The sequence below is a fragment of the Suricata suricatta genome, chromosome 12 (assembly GCF_006229205.1).
Source record: "Suricata suricatta isolate VVHF042 chromosome 12, meerkat_22Aug2017_6uvM2_HiC, whole genome shotgun sequence".
Classification (NCBI taxonomy): Eukaryota; Metazoa; Chordata; class Mammalia; order Carnivora; family Herpestidae; genus Suricata; species Suricata suricatta.
The window spans coordinates 92,391,830-92,404,343 of record NC_043711.1 but is presented as its reverse complement, the minus strand read 5'-3'; positions in this window follow the sequence as shown (position 1 = coordinate 92,404,343).

Here is a 12,514-nt window from a genome sequence, read left to right as displayed (position 1 = left end):
GGGGGTACATGCTGCAGACAGATGGCAGGGCTGGGGGGCAAGGTGGCAGGGGGCCGAGGCTGCGGTGCGTGCCCAGGTCTGCATCTCCGGTGTGCACCGACGTGCGTGCGTCTGCATGTGGTTGTGGGCACGCATCAGGGGAGCGGGAAGCCAGCGCTGGAGCACACAGGTCAAGAACCAACCTCCCACCTCCTGATTCTGGGGGCTGGCGGCCGAGAGAGCCATCGGCTGTCATAGGGGGCGGCTAAGCGCCCGGACCCGTCAGCCAGCCGTCATCACTGCCCACCCCCGGGTCACGAATCAGCAGCTCCACTTACCTCCTGCCAGCAAGCGCTCTCAGGCCAGCTCTGTCACTGGCCGCTGAGCCTTTGGAAAATGTAACCCTGTCAGCCCTCACTCTGAGGCAAGAGGGTTCACGCTTCAGTGCATGCACAGGAGTGCAGGAGCACGGCCGCACACTCACGCCGGCTCGTGATGCGTGCACACATGGGCCCCCCAGACGTGCCCCTATGGTGTGCACAGTGCAGTCACAGGCGTGCTCACAGCCACGCCCACAGGGCATATCTGCAGGTGTGCACGCGTGGTCACATGCCCATACACAAAACGTGTCCCGGAGGCCAGGTCTCACGTGCACACTCACATCAGCATACAAAGGGTCCACATGCCTTCTGTGTAGCTCTGTTCTCTTACATGCATGTGCCCGTGTGCCCACTGATACGCCTCTATTTTCCCATCCACACAGGCACTCACAACATTCATGACACTCCCATACAGTCACCTAGCACATGCATGCGTATCCCCTCAGATGCACTCTTGCACATGAACTGGTAGCTCTGTGCACACACTCATGCTGAACATTTGCACATTTGCACAGGGAAGCACATATAGCGTCCGTTACAAACTCTAAACTCAAGCGCACAATGTCTCCAGATCCATTTGCATGTATGAGCACATAAGTCCGTGTGTGTGTAGTAAACACGAGCTCTTAGACACATCTGAACAAATAGGCATCCTCCAACAAGCGTTCAGAAGTGCACACGCATGCACGGTGTATACCCCCACGCATCTGCCTGCCTACATGTGTGCACCTCCACTTTCAGAATGCAGTCCTCAGGCACCTGAGCACCTCTATCCATGCGCCCCTTCAGACCGGCCCACCGTGGATCGCTCACAGCCACACCAGTCGAGCCTAACTCCATGCACGAACATGCACACACCCATGTGCCTCTGAAGGCCATCTGCCCTATGCATGTGGGGTCAGAGCGCTGGCATGTGGTTGCACCCATCCCCCCTCTGGGGTGCAGCCTGCCCCAGTCCCAGATGGTCAGGTGTGCCGGGGACAGCAGGAAAAGTGCCCACACACAGAAATCGCCACTCGTGCAGAATTGCATCTGCCGCAAACTTCTCATCCGCTGTGCACATGATGATTAACTGTTATTGTGCAAGAGAAGCCGGCAAGGAGGGATTCATTAGCGTTATTGTCAGGAAGGACTCCATGGGCTCCAGTGCCCAACTCCAAGGCTGGCTTAACTCCCTGTGTGCCGGGGGGCACCATGCTTATGGAGAATGAAGGCCCAGGAGACGGATGCCAGCGCTGGGCCCACGCAAGCCAGCCCCAGGGCAGAGAGCACTGGGGAGGGAGGCATGAGTCCAAGCAGGTGCTCCAAGCTCACCCCTTGTTTGCCATTCAACCTTGGACTTGTTTCATTCCCCAAACCATCCCTCAGCCCATGTCACATGATCATAGAAACACAGAGGCCATGGTCCCTCAATGCGCAGGGCGTGGACAAGAATGGGATTTGGGGTCTACAAAACAGCATCAGCAAGGACTGGAAGGGCTGGAGGCACAGGAACAATGCAGGGCTTGTCCGGGAGACGCAGGGCAGGGCAGGTGGAGGGCAGATTGTGAAGGGCCCAGAAAACCCTTCCAAAGGGCTTGGGCCTTTTCCCCGAGAACAACAGAGAACCATGAAAGGTACTTAGGGTTGACAGATAAAATACTGGGTGCCCAGTTAAATGTGAGTTTCAGATAAATTACAAATGATTGCTTTAGCATTAGTGTATTCTAAATTGTGCACAAGGCATACTTAACGCTGAAACACTTCGGCGTTGTTCATCTGAAATTCACATTTAACTGGGTTTGCCAAATCTGCCAATTCTATTCATGGATTAGCATCTGGGACAGATCCGCCTGGCTGCTGTGTCCAAGACAGATGAGAGGGTGAGAGAAGAGAGAGGGAGACCCGTGAAGAAGTGAGGAGGTCACAACCTCACCTTCCTCTTTCTGCAAACAGCCCCCAATCCTTAGCCGGGCACATAGCCCTCTATGACAAGGACCACATTTCCTAGCCTCCCTCACAACTGTGCATTGCATGGACTGAGTTGCAGCGAATAAATCGAAACAGAGTTGTCATGTGGCAGCTTCTGGGACCCCTCCTCAAAAGGCTGTTGACCAGGGGCACCTGGGTGGCTCAGTCGGTTAAGCAGCTGACTTCAGCTCAGGTCATGATCTTGTAGCTTGTGAGTTCAAGCACCATGTTGGGTTCTGGTGGTGACAGCTCGGAACCTGAAGCCTGCTTCGGATTCAGTGCCTCCCTCTCTCTCAGACCCTCCCCAGCTCATACTCTGTCTGTCTCTCTCAAAAATAAATCATAAAAGAAAAATTTTTTAAAGACTGCCTTTGCCTTTTTCCCCTGATTTTCCTCCTTTCTTCCAGGTAAACACAGGTGAGATGGCTGGAGCTCCAGCAGCTACCTTGGACCACAAGGACAAAGGCTGTACCCTATGGAAGGCCAAACAAAGAACTAGAAGGATACTTAGCTCCTTTCAACTTCATGGAGCCACCATACCAGCCCTGAACTGCCCCCAGCCACACCTGGATTTACATGAGACAGAAATAAACTTCCAACTTGGTGAAGTCACTGTTGTTTTGTTTTTCTGTCCCAAGCAGCCATGCTTAATTCTAGCAGATATAAAAAACGGACATAGGAATCTCAGTGAGAGACATTGAAGCTTCACCCAGGCCAGCAATAGTGGATTTGAGGAATATTTCAGAGGAAGACCCAGCAGGAGTAGGTGGTATGTAGGGATGGGGGACCAAAGAGGTCCAAAGTCAAAGGGTAAAGAAGGTCAGGCTTGAGTGATAAGGACGGTGGAGCTGGTAATGAGCCAGGAACCTGGAAGAAGTCTAAGATCTGGGATCATGGGGAGTCAGCTAGTTTGGGGCTGCTGAGTTTGAAGGGCCCACAAGCCATGTGCCCTAGATGTGCAAATTCAGGGCTGGGGCTCGGGAAAAAGGAGGGCTCACGAGCTTTGCTTCTCCCCTCATCTACGGGACCACTAGAGCCATAAGAACAAGGGGAGCCTGAGCAGAGTACAGAGTCGTGGGATCAGAGGGTCCAGGTGAACTCTGAGAAAGCATCACAGGTAGATGGAGGGATGGACCTCAGTTTCTCCAGCTGTAAAATGGGGTTAGGGAAGCGGGGTGACCTAACTGAGTCCTAAGGTTCCTTCTTGATCTAACATTCAAGAAATCTAAGGTGTGATCTTAGACCATTTATTTCCCCTCCCTGTGGTCAGTTATCCCTTTGGAAAATGGGGATAAAAATAGTACCTACCTCATGAGTTTGTCTGGAGGACAAAGTGACCCATACCAGTACCCAGCTCAGCCCTGGCATAGAGTAAGAGCAAAACAAACAAAAAACAAAAAAACACAGCAGCTGTCAGGACATGGTCACAGGGCTTCACGTGGGTGAAGGAGCAGTGACGGTGAGTCCTCTGGGCTCCAGGCCCAGAAAGAGGCTAGAACCCTGAGCTCCTTCACCGAGACCTCTGGTGGGTCGCTGCTGCATGCAGGACAGAGCCAGGTGGACAGAGGACAAAACGGGGGGAAGGCAGGCTTACCCCTGGAAAGGTGGTAAAGCCCAGCCCTGCCAGGAAAGATTGGAGAAAGCAAGATCCGGGGATGGGAGAGGGGTGGGGAGAGGGGCAGAGAGGTAGGGTTATCTAGCCCAGAGGAGGGGCTGATAAACTGAGGCCTCTCGGGCTGAGTGCTCCGAGCTGGGCCCCCCTGGGCAGAGTGAAGATGTGCCAGCCAGCTGAGGGCCGCACGGAAATCTTGAAATGGGTCTTCCGGGAGCAGAAGAGGCTGGAGGAAGTGCTTTTAACCCTACACACCCGCTGCCTCGGTCTGGTTGGGATGCCGCGACAAAGCACCAGAAGTTGGGTAGTCTGAACAGCCAGGATTTATTATTTCACAGTCCTAAGGCTGCAAGGCTGAAATGCGGGTGTCAGCAGACTTGGTTCCTTCCGAGGGCTGGGAGGGGAGGTCTGTGCGAGTCAGGCCCCTCTCCCCAGCTGCCTTCTCCTGTGTCTCTTCACACGGTCTTCCCTCTCTGTGTCTGTGTCTCTGTCCAAATTTCCCCTTCTTGGGACTCCAGTGACATTGGATTAGGCCCCCCCCAACTCCAATATGACCTTGTCTTAACTAATCACATCTGTAATGTCCCTGTTTCCAAATAAGATCACAGTCTGAAGTACCAAAGGTAAGGACTTCAACATATGAATTTTAGGGGGACACAGTTTAGTCCATAACACCTTCCACTCCGGGCTCAGCACCTCCTGTCACTGCAGAGCCCTTGCCAGGCTCCCTTACTGAGGCTGTGTGTGACCTCCACACTTTGGTGGAGGCTTGCGCAGTCTGAGGGAGGAGGTCTGGAGACCCTCACGCCAGCTGGGATGGGGTAGGGATAGGACAGAGTTTCCTCTCCTCTTCTTCCTTCATACACCTTGGTTCATTCAGAACCTCATATTTAACTGCGTGCGCGCACACACACACACACACACACACACACACACACACACAGACTCTCCATTCAGAGAAAACCTCAGAGACCCACCCATATACACAAAGGCACACACAGACACACACACACACACACGCGCACCCGCGCGCACAGACACACAGAGCCCTCACACACAAAGACACAGGCAGACTCCCACGCGTCTTAATCTCACATGCACCTGCTCACAGCTGGGGAGGCGTGCACTGAGCTCACACACCTTCCCCGGACACACAGCGGTGTGCTGGCATGCCCACGTGGGCACACTGACAGCCATGTTGAGATGGATCACAGGGACACAGCTATGACCTCACCATCGCACACGATACGCATCTGCTCGTGTGCCTTCTCAGAGGCCTGTATACCCACACACCAAGTCACAAAACACTGACACGGGCATTCACGTGTGCGCGCGTCCATACACGCACACAGCCCATCTGCATCCACAGGACTTTTTAATCCCGTTGCGGCTGGCTGGTGCCGGCGTGCACACAGCATCCCTCTGGCCTCACAGCTCACCGTTCACTCCCTGGTAATTGGAGGCTATTTAATCCCCATCCCGCCCAGCCAATCACAGGCTCCACGGAGCAGGCAGCCAGCAGAATGCCCCACCACCAGGGCAGCGAGGCAGCGAGCCCCTCCTCACTCCCGTTTCCCCATCTACCTTTCTGGTCGAGATGGGATTTGCAAGCCTACCCACATACACACACACACACTGAAATCCTGAGACTATACACACATACACACAATCACATATACACAGAAGCACACACAATTGTGCATGCGTGCGCACAACCGCACACGGAAGCACAGAGAGCACACAACAACACATAAAAGGTACCCTGAGACAGATGGTGTCTGTCTCTACCCAGATACACATGGTTTTGTGTCCAGTTAGCATGAATATGTGCAACATCATTCCAGAAGGTCTGCTCATGTGTGGGGACACACAGACAGACAGTGACACCTTGAGTTGGAGGACACGTAAACACAGCCACGCACAGACCTCAGGCTGCGCTGACCAAACATCCTCCCAGGGGTGTCTGGCACATAACACTGACACACAATGACAATGAAGAGGCGTACAGGCAAAGCACCGTGGGCGCAGGTGTATACATGCATGCATATAAAACACACACGCACCTCGCTGACCCTGTGCGTGTCCCCACAGAGACCCATGGTCCTGCCCGCTGACCCCAGAAACGGCCCAGTTCCTTCACCCCCCAGGGTGGTTTCCCAGGAGAGGGGGAGCCAAGGCCCTCCCTTCAACCCGCCGTTTGTCACTCCATCACGACCGGTGCGCTGACACTCAGAGCCCAGCACTGAGATGATCACATTTAGCTGTAATGTACCACAGATTGCACTGACATTTGGAAAATATCCCACCTCGGGACCCACTCGACTTCAAACTTTTTTCCTGGAAAAGGGGAGAGACGGCAGAGAGGAGGCAGTGGGGGCCTGCCATGCTCTGAGAGAGAGATCTTCCCTGTCTGGACCCCAGGAGCTGAGACCCTCAGCCTCTCCTCCCAGAGACCCAGGGGCACCGGCTGCCCCGATGGCATCTACTTGGGGACAAGGGGACGGGGAGGAGGAATGGAGATTCCCAAGGCAGAGACAACATTCCAGACCACACAGCAAGTCTTCACAGGAGATCTCCTGGGAGTCCCTCCGTCACATCCGGGGCCTAGGGACAGCTGCCTACTCTCAGCAGAGCACCTACTAAGCGCCATGCTTTAAGCACGTTACATACATGACCATTTGCTGTCAGAAAACCTTACAAGATAGGAACTGTTATTGTCCCATTTGAATGAGGAGGGACCTAAAGCTCAGAAAGGTGATGTGACTTGCCCAAGGTCACATGGCCAGGAAAGGCTGGAGCTGACATCTGAACTCCAGTCTGTCTGACTCCATACATGCCCTTTATCCGCCTGCACAGGGTGACTATGTCAGGTGTTCGGGGGAGATGGTGACTCCTACGCAGGCCCTCTCCCTGCCTTCTCCCTTCTCTTCCTTCTTGCCATCTCCCCTGCCTCTCTCTGGCTGTCTCACTCTCCTCTCCCCTCCCCTCCTCTCCACCTCTCTAAGCAGGACCAATGTCCCCAGGACAGTCTGGATGGCTTCCCGGGAAGGAGGAGGAGGACCTGAGCTGCACCTGGAGGCTCAGAGGTGTGGATGGGTAGGCTAGGCATCTGTAGAATCGATGCGCAAGGCTCACAGAAAGCCTCCGGAAGCCACTGCCTTTTAGTAAATGGAATGGTTGGACTCTTCCTAGGTGACAGCTGCAGAGAGCCAGGGCTTGGATGAGGGAGACTTGCCTGGGGTGGCCCAGGCCTCTCTGAGGTTGTGCCCAGACTGAGATCTGGGCAAACAAGGCTATCCGGATAAACTAATGGCAGCCAGAGATGTGCCTACCTCTTCCCCAGAAAGGACCTCACAGAGAACCCTGCTTAACTGAACTGGTCAGTAATGGTGGAAATACAGGCAGTGTTATGGGAAAAAAAGGTATTTCAAAGGCCAGATGAAAATGGCATAGTCCCAGGTAGTCCAAAAAGAATAGAAGAGGCAGGAATATTGTCTGGTTCTCTGATGAGCTGATTAATCTCCTTAAATAACTTACAGTCCAACTTCCCAAAAGGCAAAAGAAAGTTAGGTTAATCTACTCTAAATGATTCCTGAGCTGCTCGGGGGTGGTAATCAATACGCACACACACTCTCTCTCTCTTCATAAGTAATTCTTAGTAATTGCAAGAAAGAGGGTTTTCTGTGGAAAATGACAGTCTAGCCACAGAGAAAATCCCAGGCAAGGGGATCAATTGGCCTGCAGTTGGGGGGCCAGCCCTGCCAGTGGGGGAAGGTGGTGGAATGGCCACGATCACATCACATTGTGGACCACAGTGTCATCCCGAGGTCTGTCTGCCGGTGGGAGTTGTAATTGATCAGGGAAAGGGAGGCCCAATGGGGAGGGTAGACTGAGATCAGCCAGGAGCAAAGACCGATCCCTCCCCATGCCCATCGTTAATGTCATTGAGAGTCCCATGAGCGCTCAGCATCCTTGATATCAAAGGAGTGCCATCAATGGTCATTAATGATGTCCTTGGGAGCACAACAATGCTCAGCACCAATCCCTGAGGACACTGACGGTGTCTTTGGGGCACTATCAAGTTCATCACCAGTCCCCTTGGAAGTCCATTATCTATACTCTCAGGAGTACCCATCAGTGTCCGTCCCAAAGCCCTGTGTCCGCATCCTCACTGATGCCCCCAGGCATAGGGACTGTGTCCTTGTTGGTCACCACTGAATCTCCATTAGACAAAGTGCCTGGCACATAATAGGAGCTCAATAAACATCCTTTGAATGGATGAATAAGTGAATGAAGGTTCTTGGGAAGGACAGGAACTTCTTCTTTGCCCTGTTGGCCACCCTACCACCCTCTCCTTACCCAGTGACTAGCCAAGGAGAATGCTCCATAACTATCTGTTGGATGGACAAATGAGTGGGTGGTTAGATGGATGGATGGATGGATGGGTGGGTGGATGGATGGGTGGATGGGTGGATGGACGGATGGGTGGTGGCTGGTGATGGATGGATAGATGGATGGGTGGATGGACAGATGGATGGATGGATGGGTGGATGGATGGATGGATGGGTGGATGGATGGATGGATGCATGGATGGATGGGTGGATGGACAGATGGGTTGTGGATGGTGGTAGATGAATGAATGGAGGTGGATGGATGGTGGACGGATGGATGGAAGGAAGGAAGGAAGGAAGGATGATCTTCAAAGCAAAGTCAGTGTCATCTGTAATTCCAGGCAATCAACTCTTTGTGAATCAGAGTTCAACACAAAATAATCCTGGAACAAAAGGCAAGCCCACTTGCCGCCCGCCCCTGCCCCCCCACCAGTGGTTCCGGGCACCCGTGTGAGCCTGATGGCTTCACCTGCTTCTCTCCTTTGCAGTGGGGATGGGGGTGGGGATGGATGGGCAGCGGCAGGGAGGGCCTCTCACCTCCTGGCTCTACTCTCCCTGTTCCCACTCTCCAATTTGAATACCATTTTCTAGGATGTCCCCAGGTACTGAGAGGAAAGCTCATTACCTGTGATCTGCCAGTAAAAATGTCAGTAGCTGCCTGCCAGCTGGGGAGCCCATTGCCATCAACTCTGCCCGGCAGGGGGGTGGCAGGCAGGCTGCGGCAGGGGTGCACAGACCGTTGCCATCAGCCCCGCCTCTGCAGTCGCCACCTTCGCATAGATCCAGCCATGACCCGTGACAGAGCTGACTGCCCCGTGCCATCCCTTGCAGGATGGAGAACGCTCCATCCGCCTGCCATGAATTCCACACCCACTGCATGCCCCCCACCCCCCTGCACCACCTACTCCAGACCCTCAGCTTGGTCCTAGCAGTCAGGTCCGATCACCAAGGAGCCCCACTTCGCAGCTGAGGAAACTGGGGCTCAGAGAGGTCAGGGAAGTCACCTAATGTCACATTGCAAGGATGCAAGTGAGTCGGCGCCTGAACCCAAACTGATCTGACTCCAGAGCCTGGCTCCTGTGGGTGGCAGCCGGCAGCCTCTGAGGCCAGGTCACCCAATGGCACCAAGATCACTGCCACATAGCAGCTTGGCCTGAGAGTGGCCTCTCCGAAGAGAGGACTGGCCAGGTGGTAACAGAGAACAGGCTCTCTCCTGGCAACATCTAACTGCTGACTTTTGCCCGTCACCTGGCTATCTCCAAGATCCCAGCCCCATGGGACTTGTATCTCAAGCCAGAGGACAGGGGTGATGGACCCTGACTAGGGAGTCTGCTAGCCCGTAGCACAACTTCATGTGAATTAGAAAAAGCAACCCCCTCATCCAGGGAAAGGCCTGACAACCTTGTGCAGTGGACAGCCTGCACCATTATGCATAGCAGCCCTATCTTTGCTCTGAAATGAGATTCTGCTGTTAAATCACAGAACCTTGGAACTTCAGCTCTAGAAATATTATTGAATCGATCAGCGTTTCCCCCATTTCAGCTATTCGAATACCATATTCATGATTTTCTGCCGTATCCAAGTACCGCCTGGGCTATTATTTACGGAATCTTTTTCTTGCCACAACCCCCTTTTTATACTTAATTTTATTTGGGAAGCAAAACGTACATCTATACATTAAATGGGAAAACAGTAACAGAGGACATAGATGGTGACGTAAAAACAAACACGCTCGGGTAGAATGATATTATCAACGCTGCTCCGGTAATGCTGCCCTGCTGAAGCCTCCGGTCTGAGTCTTACACCCTCTTTATCACCAAGATTACAGCGAATTAGACAGGTTTTTTAGACATGGTGGCACCAAACCCATCCTTTCTCTGACACAGTCAGAAAAGAAGAAAAGATAGCTGAGAAGGAGCTCCCTTCCTTGCCAAGTGAAAGTTCGGTGTTCTTTAATGCTGTTCGTGGTTCTTGAGGTCATGTAAGTCACACTTCTGGAAGCATTAGGCTTGATGCTAACTGTCCGGTTTCCCGGGGCTGACCCGCCTGGCCACCGCAGGGGCCCAATGCAAGAGCTGAGGGTCCTCGCTCACCTCGATTCTTTCACTATTTGCTGTGTGTCTTTGGATGAATCCCTTCCCCTCTCTGAGCCTCAGTCGGACAGAACATCCTCTACGGATGCTTTCAGCCCGGATAGTCTAAAATTCTGAGATCTAAAAGGGGACGATAACATTGTCTAGGATGAGGGTGGGCAAACTTTGTCCGAAAAGGGCCAGATCCGATGATGCACATTTCCCGCTTTGAGAGCCAAACAGTATTGGATAACTGCTCACCTGTGCTATTGCAGTGTGGACACAGCCACAGACAACACGAGTGGGCATGGCTGTGTTCCAGCAGACCTTTCTTGACAAGGACGGGCAGGGACTAGCCACAGGTCATAGTTTGCTAAGTCCTAGTCTAGACGTGGGAGGACCCAGGAGGTCCCAGGGACAGAGGAAATCCCCACAAGGTCTGCAGGGGATCAGGTATAGGTCCCCTGTGGCTCCGGCTTCCCCTCCGGGATACCCACCACGGGCTTCCCTGGCCACTGTTATCCTGCTCCCTTCTCTCCCCTTTCAAAACTTACTCCTAATCGCTTCTCAGCCTTTTAGCTAAGATCAAGTGTCAAAACTTACTCCTAAGAAAAGATCAAAGTCATCCTTCGAGGTAAAATCATAGACTCCCTCAGAGCCGACAAGACGTTTCCATCCCACAAAGCCCAGGCCCACCCACATTTCTGGACCCCGACAGATTTGAACTTGAAATCGCACTCTCCCTCCTCTCGTCATGAAGGCAGAAAGTGTCTTCACTCTCTGGACCAGTGTTTTTCAGTTACTAAAAAGAAAAGGGAAGGGGCACCTGGGTGACTCAGTCGGTTGAATGCCTGACTTCAGCTCAGGTCATGGTCTCATAGTTCATGGGTTCAAGCCCTGCATCAGGCTCTATGCTGACAGCTTGGAGCCTGAAGCCTGCTTCAGAAAATGTTTCCCTTTCTCTCTGCCCCTCCCCTACTCGTGCCCTGTCTCTCTCTCAAGAATAAACATTAAAACATTAAAAAAAAAAGGACTGATATATAACCATCCTCATAAAGTTAATTGCAAGGGGGGAAAAAGTTAATCTCTACAAAGCACTCCGCAAATAGTTAGTACCTAATAAGCCCTCAGCTTGTTACCTGTTATTATTATGAATAACAATACTGACAAGGCAGGCAAGGTGGGGCACTCTTTGAGGGGCACCTCCTGGCTCATCTCCTGCCACGCAGCCCCGCTCGCTGTCCAGCAGCCCACCCCCCACCGCCGCACATCTGCTGCACAAATTACTGCCATCGATTTCTTGGAAGGCAGCTTTAGAATATTTGTGATTTTTTTTTTTAGTTTGATTTTAAATCCTCGTTTATTCTTAGCACCTTAAGAGAGGAAGTGGAGATTTGGGGGCAGGCTGGATCCTTCTTGATTCTTGCTTTTTCTGCTCTTTCCACCCCTTCTTCCCTGCCCCCCCACACCCCCACCCAAGCCCTAAGCCCAGCCCACCTGCCTCCACCACTGGCTACTTGGGCATAACTTGTCTCTTCCCCCAAAGGAGGTTGCACAAGGGTCTCTGCCCTGCCCTGGCGTGGGAGGAGGGGATGGAGTCAAAGAGAGTGACTTGGAGCCTGGGCACTGTCCCCCATCTTCCTAGTCCAAGACCTAGTCAGCATCTTCCTGGGCCTCCCATTGCCATCCGCCCCCAGCCTTGGACCAGCACAGGCTCTAGAGTTCCCCAAAACTCTGCCACGTCCTAGCTGTGTGGCCTCGGGCACATCATGAAGATTCTCAAGCCTCTGTTTCTTCGTCTGCAAAATGGGTACAAAGGTGCCATCTCCCAGCACTGTGGGAGGAGATGATCCGACCGCCGGAGCTTTGAAGTCCTCTGATGTATGAGGGGGTCGCAGTGAAACAGGGTCTGGCTGCCTCCCAGGGGCCGCTGGGTTCAGGTGGAATCAGGCGGCGCGGTCCTCCACTGAGTGTTTCAAGCTCAGGCTCTGGAAATGTTGCAGCTGCCACTCTGCTATGACCCAGCTGGGACCCACTGACAGTATCTTAATTTCAGCCCAAGCTCTTTTCCAGACGGGCTGCTAATTAGGGCTAATGGCAGCTCTCCCTGCTGGCTCCTGATGCTTCTTT